The 21,471-nt window shown below is 35.5% G+C and overlaps 1 long non-coding RNA gene across 1 annotated transcript; it reads left to right on the forward strand.

Moving 5' to 3' along the window:
* The first annotated feature begins 26 nt into the window (after positions 1 to 26).
* On the forward strand, positions 27 to 19,954 carry LOC124447663. Its single transcript, XR_006948787.1, has 4 exons — positions 27 to 43; positions 5,067 to 5,176; positions 5,595 to 5,696; positions 19,932 to 19,954. It is a non-coding gene; the product is annotated as an uncharacterized LOC124447663 (long non-coding RNA).
* Positions 19,955 to 21,471: the final 1,517 nt, after the last annotated feature.

Below are 21,471 nucleotides of genomic sequence, written 5' to 3' on the forward strand. Positions count from 1 at the left end.
AACTCTGCTTATCAAAAAACACATAACTGCCATCTACAACAAGGTATGTGTGTGTTGATATGTCTGTATATAAGGAAGTTAAATTGCTTATAGCAGTTATTAGTCGTTCTGTTTGTAGAGTTTTTATTAAGTGCCTTCTTATCTAAATGTCCTCTATATATATACATTATAAGCGGAAGTAATATTTAACAGGAAGTGACGTCTACACATCTTCCCTTTTTAATATAAAGAATAACTAATTAATAATAAATATTTATACCTATAACTATACAAAATATCTTTCAAAAGTTTTCTAAGTTCAATCTATTTGGGGGTTTAATAATTCTTCCTGAACGGGTTCGAATTACCTTCGATTCCTGTTCATTGTCCAAACTACTTGAAGATTCGTTCACTTCGTTCTTATCACTGAAACTCAGCTTTCTTTCGTTCAACTCACTGTTTTCCCTCAGATTTTCAGGATCAGGGATAAGATGTTTTCTATTTCTTCTTAAAACAGACTGCTCTGTCCTGACTATATATGATCTTGGTTTATCGGTTTTTCCCACAACCACAGCTGGTGATTTTATATCTTTTACCCAAACCTTTTCATCAGGACTCAAGTCTGGAAGGACTGAAGCTCTGTGACGACAATTAAAGTTTTCTGCTTGACGTCGTTTGTAACTTTCTTCGTCTCTTCTCAATTTTGCCGTATCAGCAAGCTTTGGAGTTAACTTTTCGGATATTACTGGTAGATTAGAACGTAATTTCCTCCCATTAATAATTCTGCTGGTGAGTACCCGTTCTGCAATGGTGATGATCTGTATGCAAGTAAACCTGAATAAGGATCTTCGGATTTTATGATTAAGTTCTTCGCAGTTTTTACAGCTCTTTCTGCTTCTCCGTTACTTTGAGGATAGCGAGGACTACTTGTTAAATGTGTAAATCCCATTCTTCAGCAAATTTGGAAAAATAGCTGCAGCATACTGTGGACCATTATCCGACACAACTGTTTCTGGTATACCATGACGAGAAAATATGGATTTCATATGATTGATAACATCTTCTGTAGTTGTGCTTTTTTTCAAAGGAGCAATTTCAAAATATCTAGAATAATAATCTACTACAAGCACATAATTTTTTCCGCTATGTTCAAACAAGTCTGTAGCAACTTTCTGCCACGGTCGTTGAGGAAAACACGTTGTTAGTAACGGCTCTGTGTGATTTTCTCTGTATTTACAACAAATGGAACAATCAGTAACCATGTTCTCAATGTGCTTACTTAGTCCCGGCCACCAAACAGATTCTCTTGCTCTTTCACGACACTTACGGATGCCTTGATGGCCAGCATGAATCTTTTCTAGAATATCTAAACGTAGCGATGATGGAATTATCAAGCGGGAGTCTTTCATTAACATTCCTTTCTGCATTGTAATTGTTGCTCTTTCAAAGTAATAAGGTAACAAGGTACTAGTAATTCAATTTCGGTCCGGCCAACCTTCCGAACAAAATTCCACAAGTTTCGTACAAACCGGATCTTCTTGTTGGTGTCGGCGAATTTCTTTTAGCCTTCTCTCACTAGCTGGTATGTTTTGAACAATCTGTGCAACATAAGTGTTCAAATCTTGGGATAAATTGTTATCAGATTTTGTAGGTTGTCTCATAATAGGAGCTCGAGACAATGCATCCGCTACAACCAACTCTTTTCCTGGTATGTGACGAATAGTAAACGAATATTTCATCAGCCTCATCTTGAATCTCTGTATTCTTGGAGGAAGTTGGTCTAATATCTTCGAGCCAAGCAGAGGAACCAAGGGTTTATGATCAGTTTCTATCACAAAATCCATTCCTAAAATATAATCATTAAATTTCTCACAAGCCCAAGTTGTTCCCAATGCTTCCTTTTCAATCTGAGCATATCGTTCTTCGGTAGTTGTCATTGATCTTGACGCATAAGCGACTGGTTTCTTTTCTCCTTTCTTATTTAATTGCCAAAGAACTGCTCCTATACCATACGACGATGCGTCGGCTGCCAAAACAGTTCGCTTCGTTGGGTCATAATAGGCTAAAACTGGTACAGAACTTAATTCAGTTTTCATCTCTTCAAAAGCTTTTTGTTGAGCACCTCCCACTGAAATTCATTCTTTGTACTCAATAGATCTCTAATAGGTTTTGTTTTTCAGACAAATTTGGAATGAATTTTCCCAATTGATTAACCATTCCCAAAATCTTCGCACATCACTCACATTTTGTGGCACTTCCATACCTTGTACTGCTTCAATCTTTTCTGGGTCTACTTGAATTCCATCTTCACTCACTATATTACCAGCAAACTTTACCATCTTCTTAGCAAACTCACACTTCTCAGGATTTAGTGTTACTCCAGCACTGTCAAATTTTTTCAGCACAGCTTTCAGTCCATTGTCGTGTTCATTTTTTGTCTTTCCATGAACAAGTACGTCATCAATTATGCTTACTTGACCATCTTGTTTCTCCAGCAGCTGTTTCATCCTTTTCTGAAAATGCTCAGGTGCAGATTTAATACCGAAAGGCATTCTGTTGAAACAGAATCTTCCGAACGGAGTAATAAATGTAGTTAACAAACGAGAGTTTTGTTCTAGTTTTTCTTGCCAGAAACCAGAGTTACAATCTAGCTTCGAAAATTATTTTGATCCTCTTATTTCTGCCAAAAGACTTTCGATCTTCGGAAGTGGATAAATTTCTCGCAAGACCCACTCATTTAACTTTGTGAAATCAAGACAGATCCTTATTTTACCATCTGCTTTTGGAACAACAACCATACCAGCACACCAATCGGTAGGAATATTAACCTTTGAAATAACGCCAAGTTTTTCCATGCGCGTCAATTCATCATGAACTTTCTTTGTCATCGTTAAAGGTATTCTTCTAGGTGTGGTTAACGCAAATGGGATAGCACCAGGTTTTAATTTGATGTTGTATTCTCCGTCTAATTCACCCAGACCTTTAAACAAGTTTGGATAAGTAGCCTTTATATCTTCTTCCATATCACTTGCATCATTTGACTGAATCGCTTCGACTGTCGCTATTAGATCAAGGGCATTGATAGCTGGACGTCCCAACAATGGCTCTTTCAAATTTTTCACAATATAAATATCTTGCTCTGTTGTTTTGAAGTAGCAGTTCTCAATGTTGCTCGAATTTTTCCCTTTACTGACAGCTTTGCTTGATTTGGCCCGAACAATTCTTTATTAGTTGATTGCATCCGAGTTATGCCTGTTTGCATAAACACCGGTTCTGGAATCACCGTCACATCAGCGCCCGTATCAATCTTAAATTTCACTGTCGACTTTCCTAATAATAAGTCGATTGCCCATTTTCGCTCATTTTCTATATCGCTAATTGTCCCAAGAAAAAAATCTCCTGGGGAATCCGTGCTTTTGTCATCAACTGATTGAATTTTTGCGCTTGAGTTACTTCTGCATACGGCTGCAAAATGCCCTTGTTTATTACACTTTAAACAAGTTTTATTGTTCGCTGGACAATCCTCTCTTTTGTGAATTGTTGATCTTCCACATCGAGAACATTGACGGTTTTTCTTGCTCGAATGTTGATCGGGACTCCTATTCTGATTCCATTTTAACTTCGATTTTTGTGTCGTATCATTACCTTTTCGTTGATTTGTTCTTACGCGACCAATCAGCCCATTTTCGCTGTCTCCTTTTAGAATATCGTGATGGCGCTTGACAAGCTCTGATGATTTCACCTCCCTAATAGCTTTCTCCAATGTTAATTTATCATCTTGCATTAGCCTTTGTGAAAGGTTTGCATTTTGTATACCGACGACAATTCTATCTCGTATCAACTCGTCTTTTAGTGTTCCAAATTGGCAAGTTTCCGCCAGTTTGTACAAGTCTTCCACAAAGTCGATGACTGGTTCTTTTTCACCCTGTATTCGTTTATTGAACCGAGCACGCTCGAAAATTGTGTTCGATCGACCAACAAAGTGCGATGCAAATTGTTCTACAACATTTCCGTACACCATATCTCTTTCACTTATTTGAAAGCTTTTTAAAAGATCATTGGTATTGCCTCCCATAGCATATACCAAAGTATTGATTTGTACTTTATCATCTTTTTCGTCTAAGCCAGCTGCGATGCGATAACATTCGAATCGTTCAATCCATCGCTTCCAATCTTCGGGCTTTTTCGATTCTAATTTTTCTGGCAATGGAATTTGTGTTTGAAATGCCATTTCTTATTTATCTCCACGTCTCTTGTCCTCTGGTCTTTACCATTTTAGACAGAATCCTATATATCTCTGCCACCATGTAGAGTTTTTATTAAGTGCCTTCTTATCTAAATGTCCTCTATATATATACATTATAAGCGGAAGTAATATTTAACAGGAAGTGACGTCTACACACTGTTCAGTCGTTATATTTGTAAAATATGTGTTATTATATTAATGCTTGCCGAAGCAAATTTACTTGAAATTGCAATTGTAATCATGTCATCATTGAATAGTTAAATATTTAGGTCGTTTTACAAGCAGAAATACCATAATTTTAATGATGAAATCGGTGTATCTTTGCATTAAAATATACAGCATCGCTTATTAAATGTAAGTTCCTAATTTTCAATGCAGCAAAATAGTTTTGCTAATCATTGTACATTGTCACGACTTAACATTATCAATGTCGATTGTGCCCAATTTAATGCGCCTTTGCTTTCATTCTTTGTTTTTCATAACAATCTATTCATACAACTTCCAGAACGTTAAATATCAAAACCTGAAGGTTTCAACCGTCGACCAGTTGAAGTTTTGTAAGACATAAGACAAAGAATTATCATGCGTGTTTACGCGATGTATAAATGTGACTTTAAAATGTTAATTGTTCACCAACTGTTAAGTCATTTATACACTTTTTATAAATTAAGTCTTACTCTACAACTAAGCAACGTATGAAGTACAAAGGCTAAGTCTTCAATAATATATGTTCCACTGTAATGTTTTAAAAAACCTTCAAAATAACAAACTTCAGCTCCCCAAACCCCCTCCCAAACAGTTAAAGCATCCCTTTCCTAATACCATAAATTTTATATTATAGATAACCCTTAGCAACTTGTAATGCTGTAGTTGTAGATCAATCAAACAAAGTTACAAATTCAAACAACAACAATTGCTTACTAAAAACAAATCACTGTCATTTTAAGCCAGGTATGTTTACAATGATGTGTATGTTAAAGTAGTTAAATACCTGGTAGAAATTATTAGTTGTTCAATCAAGACAGTCTATTTGTTAAATATATGTGTTATTTCTTTTACTTTGTGATGTATTAAATCACATTTATGCCTGATTAAACAAATTTATTTTAAAATTGAATATTTATGTCATCTTTGAATAGTTTAAGTAATTTTTATAAACTACCGAAATACTTTATAAACAACTCAATTGGTTAAATAATTATCGTCAAAATATTCTTTAGAAACTTTAACCAACAGAATTATTGCTCTGGTATTTAAAATCTATGATGAGGTGCTATAATTTTGTATTCTGACTTAACCTTGATCTGCCATTGTGAAAATAGTATCAAATATTTTTGTTGTTTATTAACACATTTTCTTTTTAATTTAGGTTCATAAAGCCATCTTTTATTGCTACAAACACTTTATCTGACATCATTGAGAAATGGCAAACTTGTGATTCAAATATGGACAACTTTGTGTAAAGCTTAAGGTACCAAACACTTGTCTTTCATATCTGTGCATGCAAAGCGAAAAAAAGACTTTCTTTGGTGAACTTATTTGAATTGCACTTTGTTTTAATACTGTTGTGTGTTACATGTTTGGCTTAAACAATTTTAACAACTTACATGACATTTCAAGTCCAATAACTCTGTATTTTTCCTGTTAAGATATACGATTTGTCTTATCAGAATATGCTATAAAGATATTAAACTGTGCTGTGGCGTTGCCTGAACGATATTTGAAGGGAAGGAGAATATTCGTATAGATTAGATATGCTGTATAAAGTTGCTTTGAAATTTATTGCTTTTAACGAATTATCATATGCATAATGCTTCATGAATATTTCCTCCCGATGAGTTTCTTTTCCTTAAGACAATATGACATGATCATCCCGAAGATTTACTTTCTTTGGCTTTCACAACTCTTCATAGTCTGATAAATTGTCACGTTTGCATATGTTGAGTCGCAACATAATTGATTATCTCATCATATCTATTTTCATTTCTTTTTGTGAGTAACGTTACCTTATCAGTACTTTCCTCATCAATCACATTTTCTTTGGCACAATATGTTGACCTCTCTCCTTTATTGTGGAATTTACTACTTAAATCGTTCTTTCTTTCGGCAAAAATCTCGTGCAAAATGTTCTCTTTTTTTACATGAGCCACAAACTTCTTGAAAAGAATGCTGGTGTTATTTTCTTTCCTACTGTAATCTTCTTTCTTTTCTTTTCTCCTGAATTATCAGTGAGCAGCATACGCCACTTCATCTTTCTTTGTACCTAACATTTTATTTTACAAAATTAAGCTACAGACCTTTAACTTTTTGATAAATTTAAGATTCCTTTCCAATCGCATCGAAAGCTGTGATCAGCGGCTTGTATTCTCCTGGCAAACTTGCAAGTAAAGTCATTGCCAATTGGCGATCGTTGTTTTTACATCCCATTTCTTTTAGTTGATCGTGGAGAAATTTCAATTCGCTGATATGGTAGAGTATGTTTTCACTTTTAAACTGGTGCGATTAATATTGCTGGTGTAGTCAAATGAACTGTGAAATAGAAGTTTTGGTGAACTGATTTCTTAAAATATCCCATGCTTCTTTCGTTGTTGTTGCTATGCTGATCTATTTCGGCCCCTAAACAAATGAAAAAACTTTCTTCGAAGCATTTCGCTTCACCCGATCAGACGCGTCTTTGGGTGAAATTTTAACTGATCCATCCGCATGATCAAACAAAGCCACTGTTGTATATTAGTAGTTTAAGTTTATTTATAGATCAGAGTAGCCCTTAGCATTGGTTGAGCTCCCCAATAACTTTTGTTTATAAGTGGATCCTTTAGCAATAAAAACATTATTATGATAACGTCACCCATAACGTATATGACAGCCACATTTTCCAGATACAAACGCGTGTTGAATGCCCAACATGTATATTTTTTCCCATTCAATTTCTGTATTTATATGAAAACCCGCGACATGTCCATACTTAATCTTACGATAATTTAACAACTTATTTTAAAAAAGTATACGCTTCGATACACATATAAAAATGATCCAAACACGCTTTTAATCAGACGGTTAGTATAGATAAGCTGATTTTGGGGTGATTTATGCAAAGCTTAATCACATTAGGAACAATGAAACTGGCATTCCCTGATTTTTGCATCGATCTGATCATGAATAACTTCGTCAATAAAGACATTCAAATAATTCCAGTGATCAGGTGATACACATGCAGATGAAAACACCTCCTGCATTAGCCATCACTACGTTCTAACTCAAATAGTTTGCCATGCAAGCAATTGTTAAAAAACGGAATTTGATTTTGCCAAATAACTTTGGAAACTTTCTATGGTTGTCTTGATTAAAACAAGATACGGATTCATCATCTGCTCTGAATGCCAGCTCTTGTTTAGACAAGATAGTGACATTATTTTCTCCACTGTTCTGGCTTTCGTTCTCATTATGTTTCCTCCAAACCTATTCTTGTTCTTAAAATATGTTTTCTACATTCACTCTGGTTAACATCTCTGTCTATCGTGTACAACATTTTGTAAATTTGTAAAAAGTAATTTCAGTTTTTATGTTCTTGGAAACCGTCCAACAATTGATGTTTTTTACGAAACCAATGTTTGTCCAAGTTTTTGATTTAGATGAAACAGAAAGTAGGGTCAGCAAGCAACTGTTGTCTTTTCACTCTAGCACACAACCAGTCTTTCTTTTATTATCAAGACGGTTAGAAGTTGCTACCTCTCGTTTTCAGTCTGACCATTCCATATCATTATAGAGTAAAGATTTCGTTTCAACTAAAACTAAGGGCCTGTTTATATGAAGCCGATACTCGCCTAGCCGGGTAACTCGGCCCATATATAAAATGAATGCATTTCCCGGCGAATCGTTTATATGACACATCCGAGTAACTCGCCTTGCCGGGTAAGTCGGTTTGTGTAAGCGAGTTACCCGGCTAGGCGGGATGAATTTTTCCATGTAAACGCATTTGCCGGGTAACTCGGCGAGGCGAGAAAATGGCTCTGTTGGTACGCATGCGTAATAAGCCTTTTACTTGCAGCATTATTATACAAAAACATGCACACATATCATAATTTTCAATTTTATATTCACCCATTCCATTTTTGCTGCGAAACTGTGAGGCTTTATACAATCTCGCGCCTTTACTCGAAGTTAGCATAGCCAAACTTCATTTAAGAAAATTGAACGGAAGTACTAGCCGAGTTACCCGGTGCCATATAAACAGATCACTTTTTTAAACCCGGTTGAGCGAGTAACTTGCCTAGCCGGGTAACTTGGCTCCATATAAACAGGCCCTAATGAACTATTTAAATACATATAATTATATTACATAAAGAAATTTTACCGCTACAAACCAATCTTTAAGCCAATGTAAAACATGGTTATGTGCTATCCAAACCATTTGTCATTTGTTACTAATTAATACAAAACAAGTACAGTCCAAAAGTCGTTTCTAAATCGGTGCATTCGACTCAAGAATGCATTACTAAGCAATTTAAATGTATGAAAACAAGATCAGCCTTAGTCAATTCAAGGAAAAGCTATGAGTATGTTATAAATTATTCTTAGAAACAATACTTGATGACATTGACGGTTCAAGAACATGGAAAAGTATATTTCTATCTTGTAACAAGACACGTCAACTGTCCAGTGGAATATTGTGTTGTTTTTAATGTTTGTGACATCTGTTGGCCTCCAAAAGCTGTAGTATGTTTTCTGTCATTTAGTTATCTATGTATTGTATTTATAGAAAGTTTAATAAATAAATAAAAAGTAAATAAGATTGATTTCGTCATGTATATTCTCAAATAAGGCCGAATTTGTTGTTCGATTTTGAATGTTATGCGTATAGTTATTAAATTAAAATATTGTGAAAGGGCTGAAGAACATTCATCTGATGAAAAATATTAAATCTTTTCCATTTGCCAAAATCCTTTAACGCTTGGCTGAGCCCGGCTACCCGGGATCATGTATACAGCCCCTAAATTTTCTCGTATTGTAACTGAACACCTGTATATATATACGAATTATGTATATATACGTACAATCAACTGGCAACTTGTAAATATGTCATTCTTTTTGATGATGGTTTTTAAAGTGGTTATATCACGAATTTTAGCCCCCCCCCTTTTTTTATTAGCTAAATTGAAAGACCTTGTTTCAGTGATTTTAAATCTGCAATTATAATTGAAATTGGATTGGTGAAAGTGATTTTACGGACGTTCGAGGTCACGATTTTCAGTATATTTTTTGCGAATTTTTTGATCGGTATGCTAATGAGTTGTGACGTAGAAAGTTGAACACATATATCAACATGGCGTATTCTACTAGTAATCTTAATAAGAAACGCGGAGGAAAACGCTGTGTTTCTGGCGGACCTAATCAAATTAGTTGCGCCAATGATTCAAAAACCGAAGGAATGTCGATGCATCTGTTTCCTAAAAAAGAAACAGAGCCGCAAAGACTTTGAAAATGGGTAAATTTTCTGCGTAAACATAGACCAGGTTTTGAGGCTTCCTCTAGCTCGTGTCTGTGTTCTGCGCATTTTGAAGATTCTTGTTTTGACCTTAATTTGAGCGCGCAAGTTAAGCTCAAAAGAAGGTTGAAGAAAGATGCTATCCCAACCATTGACGTGGCTGGGATTCCTGAACCATTACAGGACGAAATAACCGATCGAAAGCGAAGACAAGTAAGTTTACGCTTGTTTATGTTAATTTTTCTTTTGTCATATGTAAATTCGATATAAATTTTGTAGATTATTCGACATACTCTCCATAAGCAATCGCTGAAGGAAACATGTTCTCTCAATGAGGAAGTACCATCTACTAGTGATGAATCTGAGCATGTTTAAGTATGCACTGGGGAAGCAAACGATTCGCCATTTGAACGGCTTGCTATTTTCCATTTTTACATTTATGCTATGATTTAATTCCATATATTTTTTCTTTTGTTTTTTTTCCCAGACTGACATTGAAGAAAATATATTCTTTCATTTAATTCTTTCAGCTTAACCTCTCAGTAGTTGCACCAATTTGCTTTTATTGTTTACTCTTGTTTCAAACCATTAAACTGCATGTCAACTTATATAGTGCATCCATGTATCTCCTATTTGGTTTTCATCTAGGCATATTTCCTGACCATTCCAAACTCAGCAAAGAAGGTCAACAGTCTCTACAGTGCACAAGTTAAAAGACTGTTCCATCATAGCCCCTCTGATAGTATGTAACCTGTTGTGTTACCACTTGGATATGCTTTCCGAATAATGTGGTAAACACAAGCAGGCCGAGTATTCTCCCATCCCATAGACCCATCATCAACCATCTGTATACCACAGCTCTCAAGTACCTGAAGTAAATAAAAAGGTTGGACTAATTATTGTTGATGAAACAATGTTGATTATAACATTGTTTCTCATACAATTTACAATCTTACATATTTAATGATTGTGATGCTTGGCGGCGATAAGCACGTCCACTCCTATCTCTCAATAGTGGCCCGACGTTTTCAAGGACAGCCTCATGAACTAAAGGCCCAAATTTGACATGCTGTGTTATGCATGATATTTTCTCAATGCTGCCATCGAATGTCATTTTCTGCTAAGCTGGTCCAATTTCCTTACAGCATCCGTACTCTAATGCGCCTTCTAACAAATCGGTATGACAGCATTGACAGTTACACCTGAAACGTGGGAGCATTCTGGTTTATAAAGTAACTTTATGTATATTACAAACAGGAGAAAACAACAACTTACCATTCACCAAGTGGAATTACGCCATCACTTCGTTGTTCTAATGTCGCAGGGAGGATTCCATCGGGATCATCTGGAGTATGCACTTCATCACCATCTCCTGCTAGCGGTTCATCGTCATATGCGAAGTCGTTTAAATGCTCGACATAACCCACGGATTCCGAGCTCGCATCAGATACGCATTCAGACATCGAATTCGAATTATCTGAGCACTGATTTGAGGCCATACTTTCCGGACAACTTGTTTTTTAATATTTTATTGAAAATACTGTCATTATTTGTTTTTAAGACAAGAAAAACGACAACAAAATCACCTCCTATAATATAATATTATATTGACGGAAACAGACGTGTTCAACTATCTACGTCACAAGTATCAACATGGCGTCGTAAAAAATTCGCAAAAAGTACCCGACTTTGGAAGCAAAATTAAAAAAACTTATATTTATCTGTTTAAGTCCAGCGACATGTCATAGTTCTTCAAATAATCCAAATTTTCAATTAAGCTCATAAAATAGGGGGGCTATAATTCGTCATATAACCACTTTAAATAAAACCGAATATTGCAGCGTAATTGTCTTGTTTTATAACTTTGTGGTTACATTATGAGTTACACTAGGTTACACTACTTGAGATTACAAGACGCCCTTTTACGGATTATGCTTATTTTTAACTTTTTGGTTCCAATTAGCTTTATGTGTCTCTTTCAAACATTTTATCATATATATAGTTGTCCAAACTCTTAGGCTCCATATTCAAGTCATTTATGTCTTAAAAGTTGCAGCAGCTAGGACCAACATATTCAGTGTTTGTCTTCGATAAAAATTGCCCAGGTTTTAGCCACAATAACTTTTTCATCCTCTCTTAGCTTATGGACAGACTTTTTGTGTTCACTATTCAATAAAAACACGATTCAATTAGCAAAAATTTCATTTTGTGGGAACTTATTAAAGTGCCATAGAAACGTTTGCTGCTGTGGAGGTTTCAAATTAACGTACGTTTCTAAGGAGGAAACAAATGTTTCCGTTCGGTGTACTTTGCAAGATTTGCAGATGTTCAATTAAGAAATAAAAGATGTTTATTGTGGAAATATTAAAAACCGAGGAGACCTTTGGGAGTACTCGAAAGCAGATCAGGGCAAAAACATCTTTTATAAAATACCAATAATGTAATAAAGATAAATTCAAAGCAAAGGTTTTAATATTTCCTCTAACATGTATTCATGATTGATTAGTAAATACTCTTTCATTGATTTAATTGATGAGGCTCAGCTATCAACCAATCAACGCATGCGTTTTATTGCTTTTATTTTATATAATGCAAATTTGTCAGTTGTCATTCGGGGAAGAAAAGAATACGAACTTGATTTCTTTCACTATTATATTAAAGTGAAATGAATAAGATGTGTTTCGAGGAGAACACACTGAAAACTAAGATGGAAACCATTTTAAGGTAATTTATTATAATAGAACATAAGATTGCTAGTTGAATTTTCAGGCTTGCATTAGCTACTTCTTGTGGGAAAGACCGCATGTAGTGCTCCTGTCCTTACGAATAATTTATGTGTGTAAAAGTTTTATCGTGACTTTACATTCTTCACTTGCAGACTATTTAAGTTTTATAAGATATGCTAATTCTATATGTCAAAGAAATGCTAAATACAAATGAGAGGACATAATTTCGGAGAGCTTAGATCAAATGGGTGAACTACAAATGTAAAAACAGCTGCCCATTTACTGAAATCCACTGTTTTTAATTAATTATTTTTCTTGCTTGGTAGCAACAAATGTTAGTAGCATAACTAATTATTTGCCAACCAATAATATTCGTTCAATTTCATCACATTCCTTCTATGTTAGCAACCTACAGTGTTTGACTGCGACTCTACGTCTGCCATGATAAGGAGCTTCACAATTCTAAAAGCAATCACATTAAAACAGATAGCATCATTTTTCTCAAGGTTTTTTACATTATAATGACAAATTTCTGATTTAAACAAGGTCTTCACTCCTCTCGACACAGGTACGTCTGATTAACACGAATTTTGCCATATATAAGCAGAGACGTTTGTTCAAAGAACACTTTTTTTAATTGTTTGGTTTCTGATGTCTGATAAATGACTAACAAAGCGTTCAAATATACACTGGCGATATTGCCAAAGTGGTTCTTGTTGCTCTTATAATAGCTACTAAGTTCGTCTATTCTCACAGGATAAGATTCGTACCGTTATAAATGTCACTATTTTCAGACATGGGATTTCTAGAGAAAAACTGCTGTGATATGAGTCATAACAGGTCCCTGTTAGTGTTAAATATTTTCTATTAACCGAAACTTGTACTTAACTCTCTAAGTGCCTTATGTAGTGAAATGCATCATAATATAACTACTCAATGCGGTCTGCGTTAAAGAACTCAAGATTGACAAACTTTTAGGCGGACACGCATAATGTGTGTAGCATCGTGTTGTGACTTAGGCCGTATTCTGTGTCGAATTATCGTGCAGTTCCGTTGCCATCGGTCGGGCACTAAGTTTAATTTAAACAAATCTATACATTTTCATATGCTGAATAAGAATTTACTTGTTGTCACGCGTATAAACCTGCAGTTTGTGAGCATTTTGCCATCAAACATCAATAATTTTTGTTGCTTTGAAACTTGATCGCCGCCATTGTTTCCCTGGGTACTTCATGTAATAAATAGCTATTGTACTAGTTCTAGTCTCTTAAATGGCTCATATTGGCACTGCTTCTGATTTGCTTTGAACTAAAATAGGCAATTAAATGTGTATCTGTGTTTGTTCGAAGCGATAAAACGGAAGAAAACGAAAGGATGGCATCTTTGCCCTTGAAATGTTTAATTCACTTTAAAGGAGAGAGTGGGCAACTTACAAATTTTACTGAAGTTTCTTTTAAAAAGTTTATGGAATGCAGAGAAATTTGGGTGACTCTTGATGGTGATCAGAGGGAAATTGCAGAGAGAACGGCGTTTATTGAAGAAAATGAACCAAGCCTAGCTTATCACAGAGGATGCTATTCTAAGTTTACCAATAAAACGTTTATAAATCGAGCGCAGACTCGTTGTGAGAAAGAGAGGGAAAGACAGGACACTAATGCGACTGCAGACAATTTATTACCTGCTGGTGGCGAAAGTATAACAGGCACATCGGCAAAAAAACTACTTAGATCTACACTGAAGAAACAAGCCATTGCACCAAAATCAAAACATGTACTTCCGCCTACATGTATCATTTGTAAAAAAGAAAAGTCTTTTGTGACTGAAGTGGTAAGTGAAACATTTTTATTGTATTTTTCTTTTTATCGAAAGCTTTTGCATCCTACATTAAAAGCTCGCTTATATATTTTTTCCGCATTGAAAAGAAATTTTTTTACGTGAGAAACAATCTTTGTCTTCTTGATAATTAATAATTTCACCAAAAAATGTTCACTTATGACTAATAGGGCACTCGAAAGCGAAAGCTAGATCGACTGGTTATGGCAGAGACAAAAGATGGGTGTAAATTAAGAGAAGCAGCTAGGAGAAATTCAGATGAAAGTATACTTGTAAATATTGCTGATAAAGATTGTGTAGCTTTAGAGGTTAGGTATCATAGACGGTGTTACGAACGATACACTAGCTTTTTAAGACGCAGCAATGTAATAGATGAAGTTTATGATTCTGAAAACTATGACAGATACGCATGCAAATACGAAAAGTCCTTTGATGTTTTTTGTGAAAGATTTGTAAAGAAAAGACTGCTGATGAACGAAGAAATTTTTTTTATGAAGAGCATGAAAGCTGAGTTTGTAAAGACAGTTTCAGAAATTGAAGGCACAGATGCGTCAAATTATAGAAATTTTCGATTAAAAGAGAGATTGCGAGAGAGATTCCCTCAAAATGTTTTCTTTTCACCAAAAGAACGGAACAAAAGTGAAATTGTATACGTTGAAGGTCTTTGTCAAGGAACTGTGGCAGAAAATTATTTAAATGAAGACACAGAAACTTCGCAAAGTGAGATGGACACAGAAGATGAATTTTTCAACAATGACGTTCCAAAAGGCAGCTGCAATAAAACGACGACCCTTAATGAAGTATTTAACGTAGCGCTAACATTACGGGGCAATCTACGTGCTAGTACAAAATCAATATGGTACGAAAACTGGCCGCCCCTTGCTTCTGACATAAATGATGAGAGTGTTAGGAAAATTGTTTCGCCAACTCTGTTTAATTTCCTCGCATGGATGCTTGGTTTTTCAGACGACCCGGACTTGTCGGAATATGTTGAAGTAGGGGAGAAGAACGCTATTAAACTTTATTCATTATGTCAAGATCTGATCAACGTTAGCAGTAAAGGAAAAATGCAAACGCCTAAATCCTTAACCTTGGCAACAGCTGTTAGACAAATTTCTGGCTGTTCAAGCCTGATCAGCCTTTTGAACGGTCTTGGACACTGTGTCTCCTTGTCATCCGCAATGGCGTATGATTCTGCCCTTGCCCAAACAACTATTGATACACCTAATATTGTTCCCAAAGAGTTTGTAGAGAAAGAGTATGTTAACCTGATTTACGACAACATTGATTTTGGCGAGGACATAAAAAAACAAACTCATGTCACAAACGGAATTATAACGCAGAAATTGTCAGGCCAGCAACACATAACAATGCAAAATTCCAGCATCGTCAAAAAGTCACAGCGAACTGTTAAGATGCCGAATACCAACATAGCAGAATATAGTATTGGGGCAAAAAAGACTCCAATATTTTTTGATATCAATCAAGTCGCCCGTTCAATGCTCATTGATAGGAACCATGAGTTAAATGAAGCAGCTCACAAGCTTGATTTAGCATATGTTTTAACGAAAATGGTTCATGTCACTGATGAAACAGCACTGCCTGGATGGACCGGCTTTAACACCATGCTTATTGAAGAAATACCTGAGGTATCGAGAGTGGGTTACCTGCCAGTTATGAACGCGCCACCAACTGAATATTCTACAATTAATGAAATTCTTAAAAGAAGCAAGAGTATCGCAGAGAAGCTTGACTTACAATATGCTGTCTTAGTCTTTGATGAAGCAGTTTACTCTAAAGCCCAGCACATACGATGGAAAGAACCCGTTTACTATGATAAACTGGTCGTACGTCTTGAAGAATTTCATACTGTCATGTCTTTTCTATCTGCAGTGTCAAAGCTCTTTGAAGATGGAGGACTTAAGGTGCGAATTCATATCTTAATTTTCACATATAAAACTTGTACAAGAAATAAGTGGCAATTAGATAAATACGTTTCTAAAAGTAATGATTCCGCAAAACGTTCTTTAGGATCTGTTAATTGACTCGGGTGTTGTGAGCGAAGAATCCGTAAAGAGTGTCCTTTCTGGAAAGAATTACAATAGATCGATGTCATGCCATAAAATTTTGAACGAAGCACTGCAACGTTTAAGGTTTGAAGCATACCTGGATGATTTAGAAGAAGAAAAAGATGGAAGAATAATGGCATTCCTATGTGAAATGTCAAATTCGTTTCCAGATTAAGGTTTCCGCGATTGTATTGAAATGGATGACGCGTCCTCCAGCTCCAGACTCCCTTCTTGATTTCGTAGACTGTCATTGTAAGACTTGGTGTTCAAGCATGCGATGTTCATGTAGAAAAGCTGACCTAGTCTGCACAGACTTATGTTCATGTGTTAACTGCGAAAATACATCAGGCGAATGCGACGAAGACAATTCAATAGATGATTCAGACAGCGAAAGTACTGATGGGGATTTAAACGACATTGACCAATTTTAAATGTGGAATATTATACTTATCAAATAGTCTTTAATGCGATGTATGAAATTTTATATTTTTAACTGAAATTTGTGATATTTCCCACAAAAAACATTGATAAAAGTTACCAACTATGCATAAGTTGTTGACGTCCGAGCAAAAATAAGCCTGATAGGAAACTGGAACTAGTAATATCACAGTAAATTAAATGAAGTATTCGGGAAACAATGGCGGCGATCAAGTTTCAAAGCAGCAAAAATTGTTGATGTTTGATGGCAAAATGCTCATAAACTGCAGGTTTATACGCGTGACAACAAGTAAATTCTTATTCAGAAAATGAAAATTTATAGATTTATTTAAATTAAACTTAGTGCCCGACCGATGGCAACGGAATTGTTTTTCTAAGCGACTTTCGGTGGCAAAGAATACGGCCTAACTCTCTTGAGGCCAGATGTTTTTTCAATTAAGTTTCGTTTCGTGATTATTGCTCGCGCAAACAATGGCCACAAACAGGATGAGTTGTTCGCCATGTCGGTTACTAAATGAAAAATACAGACATACGAACAAATAGTGAAAAGGGAAGCTGTAAAGCAGCACATTTGTATTAATGTAAAGGAAGTTTTTTGTTTGGTTCATTTTTAACCTTTTACTTTGTTCCCCATTCGCTGATATATGTGCTTTAATTCCCCTAGTTATTACTGTACTGTAAGTCTATATTATTTAGTCAATCTTAGCATAAATATTCGAATAAAACACTTCAAGTTATTGTAACAAAAAACAATAAAAATGGCTGACAAAAGTTTTAGCTAAGTACAGGACCGATTACCTAAAGCAATTTTATCCCGGGCTAAGTTTCAGCCAGGGCCCGTTATAGTATCCTATCAAAATAGCGTACGCGATTACACGAAAACAATTCTATATATTGTGCCAGATGCATCGCTAGATCCGTTACTTGTATCCATCACGTTGCAGTTAGGATGGATTATAGCAAGTTCTTCTTTTAACTCGATGACCCTTTTTTCTCTAGGTTTTTTCTGTGTCAATTTCTCGCAAAATTGACTGCACAACATGTTTAGGAACTTATATGGGTACACTTGTGTTTAACTGAAGTTTATGCAAAACGGACAAATATCCTTTTAAGCAAACATGTGCGTCAACGAACTCTCTAATTTATCTCTCAAGGTCATCATAGTTGTAGTCAATATTTCGCGTTTTTCGCTTAAAACTGGCCATTAGCCTTTTAATTGTAGCAATGTTAAATGCTTAACATACTGTATGTCACGATGTTTTTATGAAAACACACGAATTTCTTCATACATTAATACTTTAGAGAAATTATAGAAGATAAGTGTTTCAATGTAAAACTCTTCTCTTGCATTAGCTAGTTCTTGTGGGAAAGACCGCATGTAGTGCCCCTGTCGTTAGGAATAATTTATGTGTGTAAAAGTTTTATCGTCACTTGACATTCTTCACTTGCGGACTATTTAATTTTATAAAATATGCCATGATTCTATATGTCAAGGAAATGCTAATTACAAATGAGAGGACATAATTTCGAAGAAATTAGATCAAATGCGTGAACTACAAATATAAAAACAGCTGTCCATTTACTGAAATCCACTGTTTTTAATTAAATATTTTTCTTGCATGGTAGCAACAGTTGTTAGTAGCATAACTAATTATTTGCCAACCAATAAGATTCGTTCAATTTCATCAACATTCCTTCTATCTTAGCAACCCGCAGTGTTTGACTGCGACTCTACGTCTGCTATGATAAAGAGCTTCACACATTCTAAAAGGAATCACATTGAAACAGAAAGCATCATTTTCCTCAAGACGTTTTACGGTATTTTGACAAATTTCTGATTTAAACAAGCTCTTCACTCCTCTCGACACAGGTACGTCTGATTTACACGAATTTTGCCATATATAAGTAGAGACGTTTGTTCAAAGAACAATTTTTTTTAATTGTTTGGTTTATGATGTCTGATAAATGACTAACAAAGCGTTCAAAAATATACTGGCGATATTGCCAAAGTGATTCTTGTTGCTCTTATAATAGCTACTAAGTTCGTCTATTCTCACAAGATAAGATTCGTACCGTTATAAATGTCACTATTTTCAGACATGGGATTTCTAGAGAAAAACTGTTGTGATGCGAGTCATAACAGATCCCTGTTAGTGCTAAATATTTTCTATTAACCGAAACTTGTACTTAACGCTCCAAGGGCCTTATGTAGTGAAATGCATCATAATATAACTACTCCATGCGGTCTGCGTTAAAGAACTAAAGATTGACAAACTTTTAGGCGGACACACATGTGTGTAGCATCGTGTTGTGACTTTCTTTGATCATGGCCAGATGTTTTTGTCAGTTAAGTTTCGTTTCGTGATTATTGCTCGCGCAAGCAATGGCCGCTAATGGCTTGAATTGTTCGACACGGCGGTTGCTACATGAAAAATGCAGACACACGAACAAATTGAGAAAAGGGAAGCTGTAAAGCAATACATTTGTTTTGATGTAAAGGAAGTTTAAATCAAGAAAAAACATTCATAAAAAACATTCATACGTAAAGGAAGTTTTGTTGTTTGGTTCATGCCTGCCAACATGGCGGCGCCGCGGCGATGCCTGATTGCGGGCTAAAAGTTGACAACAAAATCGTCTAAGGTTCCGACGAGAGTGGTCCTTCTGTATGTATCTATTCTGTGCTATTTACATGATATATATATATATATATATATATATATGTGTGTGTGTGTATGTGACTATCGTTAAGTGTACTAAATTACATAAGAGTATGTTTATCTTTTTCGTAATAGTCTTAGCCAGAGCCTTTTCTAGAATGTACCAGTCGACTGTAATTAGTATTGCTTTGAGTTTCGATGATATCTTGTCCATATCATTCTCAAGTTTCCTCTTTTCTTTTGACCGTTTTAAAACAGCAGAGCGAAGCAATCGCTTACGAATCGCATGGACATCCTGGGCATTGACATTTCGAAGAGGGAAACAAATAAATTTCGGAAAAAGTTCGAATGACTGACAATCCTTCAAGAAATTCACATCGAGATCGGCTTTGCGTTTCTTCGTTGATAGCTTCTCAAGTGATCGAAAGTCGGACAGGGAAACTTTCCCTTTGTATTTATGTGCCTATTCATGTATGATATTCCATAATTTCTTAAAAGCACGATGGATATCAGACATTTTAAATGAACGACGAGTTTTTTATCGTAAACATGTTTCGGCATGCTTATGCCAAAATTATGGAAATATCATACACGAAATATCGAAATATCATATGGATAATTTATACACGAATTATCGAAATATCATATGGAAATTGATCCAACAATTAGATTTCAAATACATATTCCATTATGGTGCAGTAAATATCGAAGCAAAGAATTAAACCTATTTGAGGAATTATTTTCCATTAGCCTTACAGTCGCTTCAAATTTACCACATACACGAAAAAACACAAATTAAGGTACGCTAGTCACATAATATCTTATGATCATTACTCAATATGGCGACAGTCTCACTTTCTCCAAGGTAGTACGGTATTTAAAATCTCTAATATAAATGTTGTCAAAGGCATTTTTTAATAAAACGATGTTTCAGTTCAAGCCACAGCATCCAAACTATAAAACTGTGGAGAAATTACGAACATCCTATCAGTGGTGTGGTGGAAGGCATTTTAGGGCTTCTTAATAAAGAATTTTTCCTGAGAGAACTTACCCCAGGAATCCCCAAACATGACTCGCACCTTTCTCGGCTCAGGCTTTGGGCCCCGTATTTAAGGCTCGTTTTCAGTGGTAGCTGACGCTCCCCCTGGAGTGCTCCTAGCATGCAACTGATCCCCCCCTATGTTAAACAAAATTATTCAAAATACTTGTTAACCCAACAGAACTCTGCCCAAGATTACGCTACGTTGATGTGACTTACATAAATCAATGGCCACGCGGTAAGTTCCTTTCCCATAAACCAGGGGTCTCCAAACTTTATAGCTAGAGGGCCACATGAACTTTCATTATGAAGCATTGAAATATAAAAAATTTCCACGTTATCCTTCAGCTTTTTAAATTTCGCAATGTGCTTGAAACGAAAGTAGGAAGTTGGGACAAAAGTTGACGTAAGCCACTCTTGCAAGTTGGCTTGCGTCATAACGTGAACTTTCTGCACAAAGGTTATTTTGTTTAATCAAGGAATAAGGTATTTAATAATATTATTATTTTTTTCCTTAAGTGTCTCTCCGGGCCAGATTGAGAGGCCCAACGGGCCGCATATGGCCCGCGGGCCGTAGTTTGAAGACCCCTGCTATAAACTAATATTAAACGTTCATCCCCATGAATTACTTTTGTTGGTTTTATCAACTCTTCATAGTCCGATAAATAGTCATGTTCAAACGTCATATGTTAAGTGGCACCAGAATCAATTATCCAATCAAATCTATTCTTTTTTATTTGTGATAAACGCCACCTAATCTGTATTTTCTTGATGATCTTTTTTGGCACAATGTGCTGACTTTTTTCCTTAGTAGTGGAAATAAAAGATTAAATTGTTCTTTCTTTGTAGACAATATCGTGCAAAATGTCTTCATGAGTGACATATTCATTTATAAGAATACTGGTGTTCATTTTTGTTTTTGCTGTAGTCCTTTTTTTTCTTTCACCTTGAATGATCAGTGAGCAGCGTGAGTCTTTTCATCTTTTTTGCTATTTAGTA

Source organism: Xenia sp. Carnegie-2017, unplaced genomic scaffold (genome assembly GCF_021976095.1).
Source record: "Xenia sp. Carnegie-2017 unplaced genomic scaffold, XeniaSp_v1 HiC_scaffold_23, whole genome shotgun sequence".
NCBI lineage: Eukaryota > Metazoa > Cnidaria > Anthozoa > Malacalcyonacea > Xeniidae > Xenia > Xenia sp. Carnegie-2017.